Source organism: Marmota monax, unplaced genomic scaffold (assembly GCF_021218885.2).
Source record: "Marmota monax isolate L192 unplaced genomic scaffold, Marmota_monax_Labrador192_F-V1.1 WCK01_AAM20220418_F8-fsc00332, whole genome shotgun sequence".
Classification (NCBI taxonomy): Eukaryota; Metazoa; Chordata; class Mammalia; order Rodentia; family Sciuridae; genus Marmota; species Marmota monax.
This window is the reverse complement of record NW_026693576.1, coordinates 1,037,000-1,056,218: the sequence shown is the minus strand read 5'-3', so window position 1 is coordinate 1,056,218 and position 19,219 is coordinate 1,037,000.

Sequence of the window (19,219 nt, the reverse complement as noted above, 5' to 3'; positions counted from 1 at the left end):
CCTTTTATATTGTTTTGGGTTCGATAGCTGTGCACCTTCTCAGCTTTGTAGACTTTCATTTTTGTACCATCAGCTTCCCAGGGAACCCGTCACCAGAAATACAGCTCCTTCTCCAAGATCTTCCACCAGGTGACTCCTGACCCGGATATGGAACATTTTCAGCCTGTGTCTAGACTTCTAGCATTACTCAAGGATAAGGCTCATGAAATCAGTTATGGTCTCAGGACTCATGGTAGGGATCTGAAGACATCAGAGGCAGATGAAGCCAGAGAATTGAGGCACCCCTTCATGGGCAGATCCAGAATTCTAGGGATTCTAAAAGATACATAATTTGAGGGTCTAAACTCATTTTCTTAGCCTTGAAGGTTCTACATGACTTGGTCCCTTATAAATAATCTTTATGAAGCCTCATATTAAATAAGAGGGCATAAATTCACCCACTTGAATTGTCAACTAAATTGATGTTTGATTGATAGGGAAAAGAAAGCAATGGATCTGTGGCTCCCAAAATCTAGTTTATTTTTATTCTTTTGTGGGGGGTGGGTACTAGGAATTGAACTTAGGGGGCACATAACCACTGAGCCACATCCCCAACCCTGTTTTGTATTTTATTTAGAGACAGGGTCTCACTGAGTTGCTTAGCGCTTCACTTTTGCTGAGGCTGGCTTTGAACTTTCGATCTTCCTGTCTCAGCCTCCCGAGCCACTGGGATTACAATTCATGTGCCACCGCACCTGGGTTCCAAAATTCAGTTTTCAAAAGACTATTTGGGATAATCTTTTGACAAAGGAGACCCCTGGCCCAACACTAGTCATACAGAATTAGAGTCAGTATGGATGTGAGTGTGGCTCCATTGATCTGAATTTTAGCCCAGAGTATCCCCAGAAAGTCTGATGCAGAGATAAAGTTTAAAATCATTGCTCTAAGTCTAGGCACAGGATCCAGATTTGAAAATCATTAACAGCAGAACTTGGTTTATATAAGTGGAAAGATGAAAAGGTAGAAAGTTCTTAATCTTGGGCTGCTCATAATAATGACTGGATCCATACTCCTCCCCCATTCCACTCCCAGATTCAGATATAACTAATCTGGGTGGCCTCTTTTAACCTCTGGGTGTCATCTTTTAACATTCCCCAGACCATGTAAAGTATACTTTAAGAAATATTGTAGGAAATGATCCTAAAATGATACTGGGATACTTAGGATTTCCTTAAGTATTGCATTTTAACATCCCTCTTCCTTGTAAGAAAACAGCAATTCAGCCAGGCTCAGTGGTCACACCTGTAATCTAGCAAATTGGGAAGCTGAGTCAGGAAGATCACAAGTTCAAGACCAGTCTCAGCTGATCTTGAGACCCTATTTCAAAAGAAAAAAATATAAAAGGGCAGGGGATGGAGTTCAGTGGTAAAACATACCTGAGTTCAATCCCCAACCTCCACCAACAATAAAAAAAAATAGCAATTTGAACCATGTTATGGCATTTATTTCAAAGCTACTCTTAGGGGGTCTCAGTAATAAGACTTAAGAAATTTTTAAAGGGATACGTAGTAGCTACTAGACAAGGGTAAATCAAGAAAGCATCTTCCTAGAAAAAAGTGGTGAAAATGAAATCAAGAGTATTTTGATTTAGGAGACAGAGCTCTTCTTTGTGACAGCAATTAGACTCCATTCATTTATTCTCAGTGCCTTTACCACATGCACGTGAATGCATATTATCAAACCCTCCTCATCTGCAAGTGGAATATATTTCTCATATTGAAAATGACAAGTTCCACTTACACCCAGACAGATGGCCATAAAGAACAATGAAAATATTAGAACAAATATTATTAAATTTTTAGAGTAGAGAGAAGTGTTTGATGAATCCCACATGTACCAGTTGGCACCTACAATCATTAAACAGAGACGAGCTTTTTCGTCTACACCCCCACCCTGTCACCTTGAGCAAACATAAATATTTTAAAGAACTGCTAAAATCAACCCAAATTTTGGAAAAATCAGGATGATAAAAAAGTGGCACCAAACTCACAAGAGCTAACAGGTGTGGAAACAAAGCTAAGAGAGGAAATGGAAGAAGTAGCAAGCTCAAGAGACTTTCAACAAGTCCTTTCAACCACAAAGCAGGAACATGAGTTCTGACCTAGACAGGAGCTCCAAACAATACAAAAGGTGTTTAAAAGAAGGGAACTTTATTTTGTCTTTTAATTCATGAATAGGTGGGTGGCTTTTGGCCACAGATGTGCAGTTAAGCTTGTCTTGCCAAAATATTCTCGGAGAGCAAGTAGATCAGAACAAATTCCAGGAGGTGCACACCAAAATAACAGCAAGCTCGGTAAAGGAGAATCTTACTTTTTCTGCCATTCTTCCCTCAACCTTGACGGCTGCAGCATCAAGACATCTGCTGCTAACAATGTTTATAGAATTGGAATTTTAATTTGAGGCTCTTAAAAGATGATACCAGAGGTTGGGCAATAGACTAAGAATTGGTAAAGACACATTTTAAACAAAGTAACTTAACAAGACTATAAAGTCTCCACATTAGTCTGTATGTCCTCAGTCACAAACAATCCTGGATTTCAGGTACCACTGCTTCTGATAGCTTACTACACTTGCCTAGGCAATTCTAGACCCTAAGAAGATCTGTCCTTCCTCAGTGCATGCTAGAGAAAGGACTATCATACTGTCATTTTCTTTCTTTCTTTCTTTTTTTTTTTGGTACTGGGGATTGAGCCCAGGGGCACTTAACCACTGAACAACACCCCCAGTCCTTTTTTATATTTTATTTAGAGACAAGGTCTCAATGAGTTGCTTAGGGCCTTGCTAAGTTGCTGAGGCTGGCTTTGAGCTCACAATCCTCCTGCTTCAGCCTCCTGAGCCGCCGGGATTACAAGCATGCATCAAACACCTGGCTCATTTTCTTAAAAATACCTCTTCTCCCAATTTTGCATTTCTCAAAATAAAACACACACACATAAAATAAAAAACATGTGCACACACATGCACACACAATTTTATCCCTATCTCCCCCACTTTTTTTCCCATTCCCACCAACTAAATGACTCAAACCTATAAAATGTCCCAAATTTCTTCCCATTTAATAAAAAATGTCTTCCAAATTTAAAACTACTGAGGAATAATCTTTAAGTAGCACATGCATCTAATACAATGTGAAAAATAAGCATAAGCTTTTGGGAAAGAATTAAGAATAAAAATAACTTGTCAGGATTGACAAGTCTAGCACATTATGCCAGAAATAATTAAGAGGTTTTTTTGTTGAATGAATAATGCATAATTTCGCTGGCTCAGATTGTTCTCTTCTTATTTCTTCATTTTTCTTTTGTAAATAGAAATTAGTTATCAGAATTGTTCTGGTGAGCATGTTCTTTGACAATTAACTGTGAAGGTTCAGAGAAAGTCTAGCAGAAAAAAAATATCGTGGAGATCTAGTGCTCCTTGGAAACCAGAGTATGCCTGTGAGCTGAAGAGGAACAGTTCACCTGGGCTCCACTTCAAGTCCACTGTAATTATTGCACTAGAGCCCCTAGGGATATTGAATTGTTAGAAATACAGCATTACCATGCTCCCTGCTGGGTAAACTTCAGTCCTGCTCCAAGTAGAACAGAATGAGATGTACTTAACAGGAGGGAACAGTCTAACACAGATTGGGAAACTTCATTCGGATTTTAAAGCTAAACCAAAGATGACTGAATTTTCTGAAACTTTGTCACCTAAGTCAGGCTTCCAGAACTTTCCAACAAATATATCTTTCTGATCTGAGATCTTGTATGTGTCCACCCTAAACTGTCTCTTATGAGCTTTGTTATTCTGTCATTGTTAAATCCAGGTGCACTTGTGGATTCCCCAAGGTTAAGACTAAAGGAAGCTCCTGGATTCTTGTCTTCCACCCTTACGTCATCACAGCTAGTGGAGTAACTAGTATGGAAGGGTTGGTTTGTGCTTTTACTAACATATCCAAGAAACTGCTTTTGGAAAGTAGAACAGTAGTGAAGAGAAGAGCAATAGAAAGCAGAGGCAGAGGAGACACTGAGAAGTAAGCCCCTACTCATCTTTCATACACCGCATTTGGCTCTCTGAAGCTTCCTGAGTCCCTCTCCCCGCCAAGTGGAGCTCACCTTCATTCGTAGCCAACTGTTCCCTTTTTCCCCTTCTACCAAAACATGTGTAATCTTTTGCTGCAGGTGTTGTTCACATTTGAACAAAAACGTTCATAAACTATTTTTTAATGAATTTTAAAAACAAGGATAAAGTTCTTGTACTAACTTTTTCTTTTTCCAGAATAATCATGGAAAATTGGGGAAGGTCCATAATCATAAATCATGCAGTCATAATATTGTGAATCATCTCATCTGGGTACTGACAGGAGGTCTTCAGCCAAGTTTTTATACACAGTGTTAACTATTTCATAGATTTGCTCTGAGTATAGGAAGGCATATACATTTTTAGTGTGTCTTTCTCTATTTGTAGTTAGAACTTTTCTGGAGAGAGAAATGTTTTATTTTATAAAAAAACTCTCATTTATACAGAGAATCCATGTCAAAAAACTAATCTGAACTTTTGGGAATTACCGAATAAATGCATGCTACTTATTACCCAAGACCTTGGCTTAAAAAAATTTTTTGAAGTTATGTTGAATAATTGTGTTTTAGCATGACTAATTACTTGAAATCTGTTTTGTATGTACATGCATACATGATTGTATGATAATCTGATTAATTAAAAGATGAAAATATAAGGATATTCCTTTGTTGGGAACTGTGATTCTCTACGTATTTTTCAGTTGGAAAATATGAGCCTTTAACTAACCATTAAAAGAAAATTCAACCATAGGTCAGTCATTGTGTCTTATATGCTTATGGTCTTTCAAGAGGGAGCCAATTTCAGAAACCAAAAATATTTCAGTTGTGTGGTTTTCTCTTGGCACAGTAAGTATCGTGTGTGTGTGTGTGTGTGTGTGTGTGTGTGTTTTGAGGTAGTGATGAAAAGCGGGCCCAGGGGACAGTTATGTGGTCCTAATTGGGTACAGAAGGCAAGGAAAGACCAGGGTTTTGCTCCAAAACTTTTCAAGTAAGTTGATGTTCTCATTTTGTACTTATTTTTCTTTCTTTTTTTTTAAGATAGAGAGACGAGAGAGAGATAATTTTTTAATATTTATTTTTCAGTTTTCAGTGGACATAACATCTTTATTTTATTTTTAGTGGTGCTGAGGATTGAACCCAGCGCCCTGGGCATGCCAGGCGAGTGCGTTACCACTTGAGCCACATCCCCAGCCCCTTGTACTTATTTTTCCCAGAACTTTCCCACATTATTTAGTCTTTGAAATACAGTAATCCTTAAGTATTTATTTGATGTAGACTTATACATATAACTCCTCCAGTATACAAAATTTCTTCATGACTTTAAAGTTTCAACGCCTTGCTCATATGGTTTAAAATTCAGTCCCCTCATGCTGGTATTTTGATGTTGAATTTTAGTGTTTATCTATCTGCAGGGTGTTAGGGCTCTCAAAGTGAGTATCTAAATTTCTATTTGAGGAAGGTTGAGGATTCTATGAGAAATGTCATCATTCTTGTTTCATTTCATGAGAATTTCTCCCTCCTAGGGCAAAATTTCTTTAAAAAGGAAACAGAATGCTCTAAGCACAAGAGAAACTATTCATAAATTTGAACTTTATTAAAGTAAATAAGTTATTTTCTACAAAACAAAAACTCCAAAACCCAAACATCATTAAAAGAGTAGAACAGCACACCAAATACTGGGAAAGATATTTGCAATATAAAGATTAGTCAAGGGACTTTTGTTTAGAACAGAAATCCTTCAGTCGCAGCCCAACTTTTAAAAACAGAAGATTTAAGCAGAACTTCACAAGGTGATGTCCAAATGGCCAATATGCACACAAGATACTTCTCAATATGATTAGTCATCAGTGAAATACAAATTATAACCGCAGGTGATATACTGTACACTCTCCAGAATGGCTAAAACTAAAAAGACCAGTAATATCAAGTCTCTTATAACCTGCTGATTTGAGTTTAAATTGTGGCACTTTTAGAGAAACTACTTAGTGGAATCTTAAAAGGGCTCTGCATCCAACCGTTTTATGATCTGGTAATTCCACTAGATATGAGTGTTTATTTCCATCAAAGATGTATTCAAATGGCCTTCCATATCTGGGAGTTCTACATCCATGGATTCAACCAACTGCATGTTGAAACTAGTAGGGGAAAAATTGCTTGTGTACTGATCACGTATAAACTTTTTCCTATTATTATTTCCTAAACAATGCAGTATAATTATTTAGATAGCATTTACACTGTATTTGGTATCATAAACAATCTAAACATGATTTAAAGTAAATGGAAAGATGTGTATAGATTATAGATTATATGCAAATACTATACTGTTTGACATAGAGACTTGAGCATCCACAAATTCTGGCATTTGGTAAGGGTCCTATACCAATTCCCCATAGATATGAATGGAAGACTAAATAGAAGTTATTTTTTTGTTGATCTTTAAAATATATTTTTTAGTTTGTCGATAGACATTTATTTATTTATTTATTTATTTATATGTGGTGCTGAGAATCGAACCCAGTGCCTCACACATGCCAGGCAAGTGCACTACCGCTGAGCCACAACCACAGCCCTGAACAGAAGTTATTCTTAATAGTCCCAAACTGGAAACCTGTTCATCAATAGAAATGAATTGGTTTTGGTATATTTATAAATATGATTAATAACTCATCAAACTATGTGGCATACTTCAATCTCAGAGACACAGTATTGAGGAAAAACAGCACAAAGTCTGCAAGAGTATGACCTATATGATTCCATTTATATAAAGTTTAAAAATAGGCAAAACTAACTGAGAGTGATGGAAATCAGAAAGTAGTACCTCAGCAAGGTTGGGCACTAATTTGGAAGGGGCTTGAAAGAGCCATCAAGGTGTCAGAAATACCTTATATTTTAATCTGCATGGTAGTTACACGAATAACTACTTCCTCAACAAGACTCCTAAAGTGCAAAAAGTAAAATAAAAAATCAATAAAGGGGATGGTATCAAACTGAAATGCTTCTTCAAAGCAAAGAAAACAATCATGAGTGTGAAAAGAAAGATTACAGAATGGGAGAAAAATCTTTGCCATCTGTACCTCGGATAGAGCATTAATCCCCAGGATATATAAAGAACTCAAAAAAACTTAACATAAAAAAAAAAACAAATAACCCTATCAATAAATGGGCAAAGGAACTGAACAGGTACTTCATGGAAGAAAAATAAATGACCAACTAATGTATGAAAAAATATTCAACATCTCTAGTAATTAGAGAAATGTGAATTAAAACCACACTGAGATTTCACCTCATTCCAGTCAGAATGGCAATTATCATGAATACAAGTCACAAGAAATGTTGGTGAGGCTGTGGAGAAAAAGGTACACTCGTACATTGCTAGAGATCTGGAGACTATCATGCTAAGTGAAATAAGCCAAGCCCCCCCCCAAAAAAAAGATCACATGGTCTCTCTGATATGTGGATGCTAACATACAGCAAGCAGGGTAGGGAGGGGAAGAATAGAAGTTCATTGGATTAGATAAAGGAGAATGAAGGGAAGGAGGGGAAGATAGGAATAGACAGTGAAATGAATCTGACATAACTTTCCTACATTCATATGTAAATACACCACAGTGAATCTCCACATCATGTACAACCACAAGAATTGGATCCTAATTAGAGTAAGATATACTCCATCTTTGTACAAATATGTCCAAATAGACTCTCCTGTCACATATAACTAAAAAGAACAAATAAAGATATATAATGTAACTGCACTTCAGATTTGTGCATTTGTCTATATTTTGACTCAATAAAAATGTTATTTTAAAGCAAGGATGGAAAGTAAAGCAGAGTAGCATCCATCAAATTTGAGAGGCAATACACTATAGTGCACAGAGAAGAACAATTTTAATACTGAGGAGAAAATTGTTTCAAAAAAAGGAACTAGAAATGTATGGTGTTAAATATACCTCATCTTAATAGAAAATTAGTTAGCATTATAAATATTCCGTGAGAGTATTCTTAACATTTAAATAACACCCCCAGTTCTCTTCCAATTAAAAATGCAGTTAGTTTTATTTGCATAACTTGACTTTGGTAAGAAGCTCAATTCTACCATGTCATTTTAAAATAAATCTGCATCTCATGCCGGCATCATTTTCACTTCATTAATTAACATCTAATTTAGAAGCATATCATCAATTGAAGCATTCTCACCAACAGAGCCAACTAAAATAGGTGCAGACAAATTTAAACATCGTGGCAATGTGAACAAATGACCCTTTCCTGTTCTGCTTACCAATTTCAACATCTCTTCCCCTGTGAAGACTTCTCAAGCTGCTTCATCAGAAGTAATAACTCCATTCTTATGTTCCTGTAACATTCTGTTCTAAGCCTGATTCTAGCACTTGTCTCTTTATAAATAAGACTTGTTAACCTGAGAATTCGTTGAGGAAAAAGAACAGTCTTATTAACCTTGCCATGCCTTTCACCCTGTAAACCGTGGGCATTCCATCAATGTTTTCTGAATGACTGAATGCATTAATAGACAGTTCTGCTTCGTCATCTTGGGATGCATTTAACAACTTTGGAAATAATGATTGCATCCCCTAGCCATAAGTTCCCAGAACTATCCCTCTTGCTCACACTGTCCCTTCTGTTTTAGAATGTCTGTATTCTACTCAGACCTCCCACTGACCTTCTCTTTCATAACTTTTCTTCATTCTTTATGATTCAGTACAGGGGTTGAGAGCCTTCACTTCCTTCTGAGACTAAATTAGGTGTTACTGGCACATGTGAATCTCTAGCTCTGTTCTTGCCCCATGGAATCACTTTCTGCTCTAGGTCTCTATTTGCCCTGTGTGCTCAGACAGAGCTCAAAACTCCAGTCCAACTTTAAGGACCAATCAAATACCCAGGATATTTAGAATAAGACATAATCAAGGAAGCGGATGCCACTCCCTGGTGCCTCTTTCCTCTTAAGCAAGTTCACTAGAATGACATTGACACTGCACCTCCCAGGAGTCAGAACCCCTGTGGAACTGAAGAGTGAGGTACTCGGCTCACACATTATTGGCCACCTACTTCCAGGGGATACCTGCAGCTCCAGTGTACAGCACAGGCGAATTTGTATGGAAGTTTCCTATCTGTGCCATCAGGGAAAAGGGGCACACATTCCTTGATTTTGGACCTTGTCCCAGTCCCTTAATTTGGTGCAATGAACATTAATTACATCACTATTCCAAGTTTCGGGCCTACTGCTCTAGCAAAGAGCTCAGGCCTCTTACCCAAAGCCAGGATTCTGTTCACAACTACAAAGCTCCACACGTAGAAGGCAACGGCACCTCCACTGTGATGGAGGCTTCTCACTAGTCTACTAGCATGTCCTGGGAGGGCAGTGAACATCTGTCATTCATTCTGCATTAACTGCCTGGTGTAAGCCTAGATTTGGTACTAGTCCTGGGGGAGGAGGCTCACAATGGCTAGGAGCCCCTCCCTAAGGACCTTCCTATGGAAGGAAGCAGGGAGAAATCCAGGGGACTTCAGAGAATGGCCATGACAATGCTCAGGAAGGGGCCAGGGTCACTGCTACCACTAGAGGCTCAGAACTCTTCCAAATGAACAGCTAGTGCCATAATCTCTGCCTCCTAAACCTCCTCCAAATTTATGTGTTTTGATTCCTCCTGGTGCTGACCTAATTAGTGACAGACTGAGGAACCTGTTGTGGCAATAGGTCTTGTACTTCAAGCCCCTCCCAAAATGCTCAGGGGCGGTCAGGGCACATTGAGCAACAGCGCAGAAGGCCATGGCTTAAGAGCAGACCTCCATGGTGACTAAGGGAATGTGCCTTTATCTCACGCTTCCCACTCCTTACCAAAGCACAAGTCATTTTTGCTGACCCTTCTGATTCCAAAGGAATTGTACCAGGCAGTCAGCAACTGGTCAGATATCAGAACTAGGAAAGAATGACAATTAGGATTTAAGTTGCTTTCATTTTAATTTACCCTCAAGACAGCAATGAGGCCATGTAACAGATACAGATATAATCCATCAGGCAAGCGGCCTCACCTCTCCACTGCCTCACTCAGTCCTAACAGGGTGCCCTGATAGAGAGGTCCTGGGTGGGCATGAGCTTGGTAGGCAGTTCATAAATTTGCCTTTAATACTCACTGGGCAGTCCAGGCTCTACTACCAGACAAGGCAATGTTGTGTTTACTCTTTAGGCTTACAGAAGGGTTAGTTCTGCTGACCACACCTCCCTCTTTCCTTTGGGTTCCTTGAAAGAAAGCAAGTCATGTCTTATACCTCTTCATTTCCAGTTTCTACTACTGTGCCAGGTGTAGGAGGCACCCAGGGAATGTTTACTGATCAAGTGAGTAGACTCACTGGCTCTTAGTCCAGCCCATTTCTTTCTGCCTTAGCTTCCATGTACTTGTAAATGACGTTGTCTGCCTGGTTACTGGTCACGAGCTGTCCATGGGCTGTGTGTGGACTATTGTGCATAGTAGCCAAATGAGGGGATAGGTCTGGCATTGGGAACTCCCTGTAGCACCCCCTCAGGGATTGATTGCCTGATGCAGGTGAACCTCCCCTCAAGCTGTGCCTAAGATCCCACACAGCACCTGAGATGGGTGTGACCTGCCAAGATGCAAATCAATCTGCTGACCACAAGATATCATGAAGCAAGACTCTGCCCTTGAAACCTTATCCCTGCTTTTAATGTCTCCGCTATAAAATAAAGGAAACAGGGGCTCTCTTGCGCTCATATTCATATTCTCTCCCTCCCTCTCTCTCTCTCTCTCTCTCTCTCTCTCTCTCTCTCTCTCTCTCTCTCCCCAGCATGGAAGCCCAACCCATAAGATCCAAGGAGAACCATCCTTTCCCTGTTTTTTGGATACTACTCTCTGTGTTCTGTGATTTTTGGCTAACGCCTTCTTAGCTTCTTATTGCAGCCAGCCCATTTAAACCCAGATTGTCTTGTCTGCGTGTCTGTGCAGGTCATGGTTGAGAGTTACACAAGCCTTATTCTTGTGTAACTAGAATAATGAGTCTCCCTTATTCTGTACATTCAATCCATTGCCAAAATGTATCCTGAATTTGATCCATCACTGAAGCCAGATGACCTTTTAAAAGTGTAAATAAGATCATGACATTTTTCCACTAATTTAAACATCTAAAACCACCCTTATGGAATCATTCAGAACAGTGTTTTACCTCATTGGTGGGCACCATAGTCCAATCAAGTCAACACATAAAATTAACCATCACAATATCATCCACCATATTCTAGCCACACTTCCTTCCAGTTTTCTAAAAATAGCTCTCTTGGCCCTCACATTCTTTGTAAATGTTGTTCCTTTTGCCTAAGAAGTCTTCCCTCATTCTCGACCTGGTTAACACCACTGTTCTTTTGGTTAAACTATATGGCCTTGAGAAATCAGAAGACTCCATCTTGTATAGGCCACCTGATGGAAGAGATTCCATCAAGCATTGATTTGCAGAAAGGAAAAACATTGTATGAGACACCTAAGACTTTACCTATGAAACATCTACAAAGGCTGTCTGGCTTGTTGTTCACACTAGGAAATGGTGTCATATACATGTCAACAGAATCAAGGAATTCAGCTCGAAACAGTGCAGGTGGGGTCAATTTGGAGAGACACACTGGAAAATAGCCTGTTATGTCTCTGGAAAAGAATGATGTGCCTAGAAATTAGATTGAGAAGTCCCACAATAATCCACTCATATCCTCTAATTCAGAAGATATAATCAGAAGCAAGGACAGGTCTAGTTGGGAGAGAAGCCATTTGAAAGATGTCTTTGTTCTATGAGTTATCTGATCATGGGGGCTAACAGGAGAAAATAGAGGGAACTCAAATGTAGACTAAAACTGGCAGGAAGGGGCTTATCCTTCCCATTAGCAAGACCCACAAGTCTCTTTCATGCCTAGATTAGAGTCCTAGGATATTATTGGAGCTTTTCAAGTTTCCTCTGTACTCATTCCCAGGGTTTTGTTTGTTTGTTTGTTTTTTAAGCCTTTTAGCTAATTTATTATTTGTCTCAATTGTTATACAGCATCTCAGGTAGCCATAAAGCTAAATAATCACCTCTGATTGTTTTTAACAAATACCTAAGGAGAAAGGATTTTTGCACAGAGTTAGCACTGAGTCAGGTCAAATAAAGATAGCCTTCCAAGTAGGGTCTTCCCAGGAACCCCTGGAAAGATCAAATAATGGCAATTCTCTGGAAATGAGGTTTTGAATCAACTATAGCTCTGTCTGACCCCTTTGAAGGTTTCCAGGGGGCTGGTTTCCACTATGATTGAAGGTCAATAGTTTTTAAGGTGACTTCAAGGTTGAAGAAGAAAGAATGGAACTGGTCATGTTCACAAGCCAAAAATCTTGTTGTTTTTAACAAGATTCAGATATTTCATTTTCACTAAGGTTGACCTAGCCTTCTTTTCAATCTCTTTTTTTTTTTTTTTCTTTATGAGTATATGTGCATTTAGAGTAGAATCCCAGAGTGTAAAAGTATTAAGCCAGAAAACAAACTGAGCCTCACTAGACCAGGAAAGGGTGGGTGCTTCTTCCAAATATGTACTGCAGGTTGGTGAGTGTGAGGGCTAGAAACAAGGTCTCTCATTCTTGGACTCTTTTCCTAGTTATATATCATATTTCAGATTCATTACTTATGTAAAATTATTCAGAGTGGGATGATTGAGGTCAAGAAATTCTGCAGTCTTTTTTCAATACTTGATTTCCCTTAAGAAATAAGCTTCCCCAGATTTGGCAACTGATATCACTTGACATTCCCTACTAATTCTGGGGTGGAAACATGGTTTTGTTAGGTTATTATACTTTTGAATTTGCAATGTAGTGCTATCTACCCTTACTTCATTGAGCTGATGTTATCATTTGGATATGAAGTATCCTCCAAAAGCTCAAGTGTGAGCTAATGCAAGAATGTTCGGAGGTGAAATGATTAGACTATATGAATTGTACTCTAATCTATGAATTAATCCACTTGAATAAATTTAGGCAGGTAAGGTGTGACTAGAGGAAGTAGGTCACTGGGGCCACACCCCTTGGAGGTTTATATTTTGTGTCTAGTGAGCATTGTGTTCTCTTGTTCTCTCTCTCTCTCTCTCTCTCTCTCTCTCTCTCTCTCTCTCTCTCTCTCTCTCTCTCTCTCTCTCTCCACATCCTGATTGCCATGTCCTGAGCAGCATTCCTCTGCCATGCCCTTCCACCATGATGTTCTGCCTTACTTGGGGCCAGGGTGGTGGAATTGGCCATGTATGGACAGAAACTCTGTAACCCTGAGCCAAAATAAACTCTTCCTCCCTCTAAGTTGTTTTTGTCAGGAATTTTAGTCACGGTGATGCAAAAGTAGAGTAAAGCAGCTAGATTAAAACTCGTCCTATACTTACTGACAAGCTATAAGCAATGTATACATTTGAGATCCATGACATCTTATTATTTCCTATAAACAAATGAGTTTTGAAGTTTACTACTAAAAACTTTTTAGGTGCTGGGAAATCATCAGGAAAAAAAAATGTTCATTATACTTTATTGCTTTCTGGAAGTCTTTGCTGCAAATAACGGGTATAAGAAGATCATGAGCATCCAAATTACTATGTCAACTATGATTAATTTTACTGAGTCAAATTAAACCAGCTAGCATGTGCTACATATTATAGAGAAAACTTAATAAAAGATGGACTGATGGAATGAGGAATCAATGCTTACTGGGCCACCAGCTGCTTATGAATCTTAGGAAAGTCCCATCTTTTGTCCTTTAGCTTCCTTTAAGTCATCATAGTTTGATTTAAATGCTCAATTCCTGCTCTAAATGAGATTAACAATAATTAGTAAAAACAAACAAAGGAAAACCCATTTCCTCCTTTGTCTGAAATAATCATCACAAAGACCTTGCAGAAGCCCCTCCTACCTAAAGGAGGGGAAGAAGAAGGCAGCTCCTGCTCATTGCTCTGGGGCACCAGTTCCCTAGCACCTTGTAGCTTTCTGGGCTGCATCCTGAGAGCTTCTCTGAAGCATGGGGGAAGCATGTCTGAGAAGTGAGAGCAAGGGCTCAGAGTGCACATCCACTCCCAGGTGTGCAGTAGGCTCTGGGAATTTAAGAAATAAACACCCTACCTGTCTTAGACACTAGGCAAGGGAAAGTTGTTTTCTGCCTTTCTTCCTCTCAAGCTGACCTGACAGTGGGATTCATCTGTAACCTGTGAGTCAGAGAATCAAGCTCATTACTTCTGCTCTATAAAAATTCCTCCCAAATCCTGGTTATTTTTGTCATGTTTTTGTACAGTTGATTGTGAGATGTCCAAAGGGAAATAAACCCATGCTAAATCTAAATGCTAAGTGGACGCACTTGTATAAAAAAAAAAAAAAAAAAAAAAAAAAAAAAAAGATCATGTTTATGGGCTCAAGGGTAAAATGAGCAGTTCAAGTGATTAAAAAAAAAAACTAAATGTGCAAATTTAATTAGCATCTTCAACAAACTCACCTTATCCTAGGAAGCACAAACAAGAGAATAAATAAATCATGACCAAAGCAACCTAACCAACAATTAACAACAACAAAATACTAGCAAGGGTTAAAACACAAATCTAATAGATTTTGCTTAGAGTGAATGTACTGTAGCTTAATAACATGATTATGAAATGAAGCTATTTGAAAAATATAATCCTTCCCTATAAAAACAGTTCTAACACTATGTATGATTAGGGCTACCATGACTACAAATGCAACCAATCTTAGAGAAAGTTAAGTCAGAATTACCAAATACAAGTCCATATACTTTTCTTATACTACCTGAAGCCTCTTAGTGTCATTGATGCTGAATTCTGGTTCCACTTGATCGTGTCCTGGAATCCTTCCTCTGAAAACCTGATGGCTAAACCTGGTTCTGTACACTCCATTCCTTCATCTTTTGCATTTTAAGGAGAGCCTGCTGGGGCCAAAATTAGACAGGCAGATAGGCAAGGGTTGGATCCAAAGAATGGAGGAACTGAAATGTTAATTCCTTCAGAGCCCTTCCTCCACCCTTATCAAGATAAACTGCCCCTGCCCCAACCTGCTGCTGAGATAACCCTTCCCAGGAATGGTCCCTCCCTACAGGGAGTTGTTAATTAAGTTGTTAATTAATGCACCCTGGGCCCCCTTCCTGCCCAGACCACTCCACCTTGGTCCCTCGGCCCATCTGCTTCTCTCATTTTGGCCATCCCATTGAGCATCTCCTGGGCCTACTCACACATGCAGGAAGGAGAGAGATATGGAGAAGAGAGCAAGAGAACAAAGGAAGCCATGTAAAAACTGGTATCCTTGGGATACCAGGATACCAGTTATGGCCCCCTCTCCCTCCTGGGAGAAGTCTGTTACCCTTTTTAAATAAACCCTGCTTTGTATGCTTGCCTCGGTGTGCTTCTCTAATGTTATACTTCAACACGTGAGGAAGCAGGACTCGCCACCAGTAACCGGGGGTATCATGAAGCACTTGGAGACCAGACTCCAATGCCTGAATTCTGGATCTAGCTTTTTCATTAATTATGATGTTGAATGATTTACTTCACTTTTCTGAACTTGAATTTCTTCATTTGTAAAATTATAGGATGATATTAGAGCTTAGGTAGCCCTAAAATTACTCTAAAATTACTTAATTTCATGTCACACAGAGATAATATTAAGATTTTAAAAATAATATATTAAGATGGGCATGAGAGAAACTCCATTAAATCTTTTTTGGTCACCAGACAACTTTGAGTTAAACTTGGAATGACCAAATTGTGCCCATGAGATTCTGATACTAACACTCCATGGTAGAATTATTTTGTCAAAGTACAGAAATACAGCTTAATTATTTATAAAAAGTGTTAATAATAACCCTAGCCATAAAGCTTGTAGTACTTTTATTAACATTAAAAGATAATATGGTAGCATTATAGAACTATCAGCAAATTTTGTCTCTAACAAAGTAATAATGGCCTACAGAGTAGTTGTCAACTCATTCCAAACTAATTTTTCACAACACCCAACATGGTGATTAATTGTACTGCTCCTTATATGCTCAATACCCGCTCTCTGTCAAGATTCATCAAATTGGTTTATGAGTAGATTATAAAAAGTTCATATCTATGAGTTGGTTACTTTTTAGGTTCATTAAGAGTTTGGGTTTTAGAAGTTACTTTTGACAGTAAGAAAATAATTCTTCTTTTACTATAATTTTCTTTAATGTAATAATAAATATCAACTTAATAAATAATATGTCAGCTGGGTGCAGTGGCACATTGCCTGTAATCCCAGCGGCTCAAGAGGCTGAGGCAGGAGGATTTCAAGTTCAAAGACAGCCTCAGCAAAATTGAGGAAATAAGCAACTCAGTAAGACCCTATCTCAAAATACAAAATGGGCTGGGGATGTGGCTCAGTGGCCGAGTATCTCTGAGTTCAATCACTGGTACCCCAAAACAAATATATAAATAAATAATATATCAAAAATATTTGTCCTAATGAAGCCAGATTTAAAATTAGGTAGTCAGTGTAGTTAGGTAAATCGGGTCTAATATCGAGTAAAATCTAAAATGGAGGCCATGCGGAGAATGACTCAGGGAAAACACAGGACAACTCATGGAATGTTAATGAAGTCCCAAAAGGCCCTAGGCCAAAGTCCACCTCAAAGAAATGTTAATGAACAGCCCCCAGCAAAAAGGTGCTGACTCATAGTCCTTCCTGACCAGATTACTTCTTTGGCCCACCTGTGTCCCACCCCTCGGGCCTTCCAACCTACATTCCATCATCAAAACTATAAGAAGGGGAAACAACTGCACTTCCACGGATTCCACCTCTTGGGTCCCCTTCTTCCTCCGGGAGAAGTCTTTTCTGCTGTCCTTTAATAAACTTCTAATCTCTACTCTGACCTTGCCTCGGCGTGTGCTTTTTTGGTGTTATTCTTCAACATCGGGGAAGCAAGGACTGGTCACCGGTCAACAGCGGTAACACTTGGAGTGGCTAACTTTTTGTTCAAACAAAGTTGGCAAATAGTTCTGTCTGATTCCCAAGCCCAGCCTCTTAACCACTAAGCCATCATTGCCTTTAATGAGCATGACTCTGTCTTGTGTCACATCAGCACAGATGAATTAATGTTGTTATACTGTGTACATTATTTGCTTTATAATCAGCGACTCCTCCCAATATTTGTGGGCAATCTCATTACACTAATGATCTAAAGGAATGAGATGGAGTTGGTGAAGCAAAATCTTGCATTTAGAAGTAATTTTTATGAGATCTGGCATTTTATTTAACTTCTAAGAGCCCTGAGGCTCTGGGATTAAATATAAACCACAAGAAAGAAATCACGGACTTCATGTAAGGCAGCTTCTTTTCAGAAATCCAACAAAGTGAATAGGATTCAAAATGTCCTTTACTTCTTTTTGAAGCAAGCCCTGACTCCAATCTTAGTCTGAATCCTACCTAATTCCTTTCCTTAATCCCTTGTGCATTTCACACAAGCCAGAATCAGACTTCTAGTAAGCAGCCAGGATTTGGGTTTTGATGTGTTATGACAGTTATCTCTCCCAAACAATATGGATATTGGTATATGGAAAGGAAGTTCTATTTTAACAAAAAGCTGAATGTTTGACATAGAGTTCAGGCAGCAAGAGGTGAAGACACTGAGAAGACACAGAAGACGGGGGTTAAACATTCAAGTGTTGCCTGTGATCACCTGGGAAGCCCTCCACAGCCCACTGAAGAAAAGAGGTTGAAAAATGAGACTCCTAAAGTGAGTGTTGGTTGTGACAGGCTATGATTAACATAATAGCAGAAGAAAGAGGTGAATTGTCTGTTTTTAAGCAAAAAATGAAAGGGAATAGTCTAGAAATGTAGGGCCTTCCTGGCCTAGAAAAACTGACTGCTTCTTGACCTAAAAAAAAAAAAAGCTAAGAAAGACTTTGGATGACACGGGCTCTGTAATTCCTAAAACAAATTGTACTTAATATTAGTAAAAATAAGCTTCTCTTTTGCAGAGTCACTAAGCTACTCACGTTTTCTTCCTTCAGCTGTTGAATGTACCTGTTATGGTTTAGACATGAGGTGTGGGAGAACAAATGTGGGAGACCATGCAAAAACATTCAGAGGTGAAATGATTAGATGCAGAGTGTTTTGACTTAATCAGTTGGTGGATTAGCTGGGTGGTAATTGTAGGCAGGTGTGGAGGGAGGAGGTGGATCCCTGGAGGGCTGCTTTTGGAGTATATATTTTAGCCCTAGTCAGTGCTGCTTGCTCTCTCTGCTTCCTGATTTCCATGTCCAGAGCTGCTTTCTTTTGCCATGCCCTTCCGCCATGATGTTCTTCCTCTCCTTGGGCCAGAGTTATGGAGTTGGAGTTATGGAGTTTATTTTAGTTATGACCTAAAATAACCTTTTCTTCCTCTACATTGTTCTTATCAGGTCTTTTGGGTACAGTAATGCAAAGCTGACTAAAACAGTGCCCTTAACCAGCATACATTTATTACCATATTTAGTAACTGTAGTTCTTTTTATCCCCAACCAGGAGTTGTGTGTATTGATATTTTTGTGCAATTAGTAGATAGGCTCTATGAGAACTGGATCTTAGCTCAATAAAATCATTTGAATTTAATAGTGTTATTGGTGCTGCAAATCTGTGTGACACACTCAGTGTTAGGATGAAAGTTTGTGGTCCTTGATTTTAATATTTAACATTTTCTTTTTTTTTTTCCAATGGCCAAACCCACTTGTTCTCTCAGCAATGAATAAAAAGTTTTGCTGTTTGGCAATGGAGTGAATTCTGTTTCAGTTTATCGGGAGAAAGAAAATACATACAGGTTGAAATGCTAAATAAGAACCTTCTTATTTAACCCTTGTAAATTAGATTATTAACCAGAAGTAAGTAAATATAAAATAGAATGATGAAGAGCTTACAGAAATAAAAACTTTTAACTTTTCATTGTTATGTTATGGCTCTAGAGTTGTTGGTGAGGTAATATTTTACAGTAAAACATTCCTATCACGGTTCTTTTGCTCTTTAAATGAATATTAGTGAAATGATCTTCCCCCTTCATACTATGGTGGGATGTTAGCTTTTCATTGCTGTGGTCAGAATAATGGACATAAA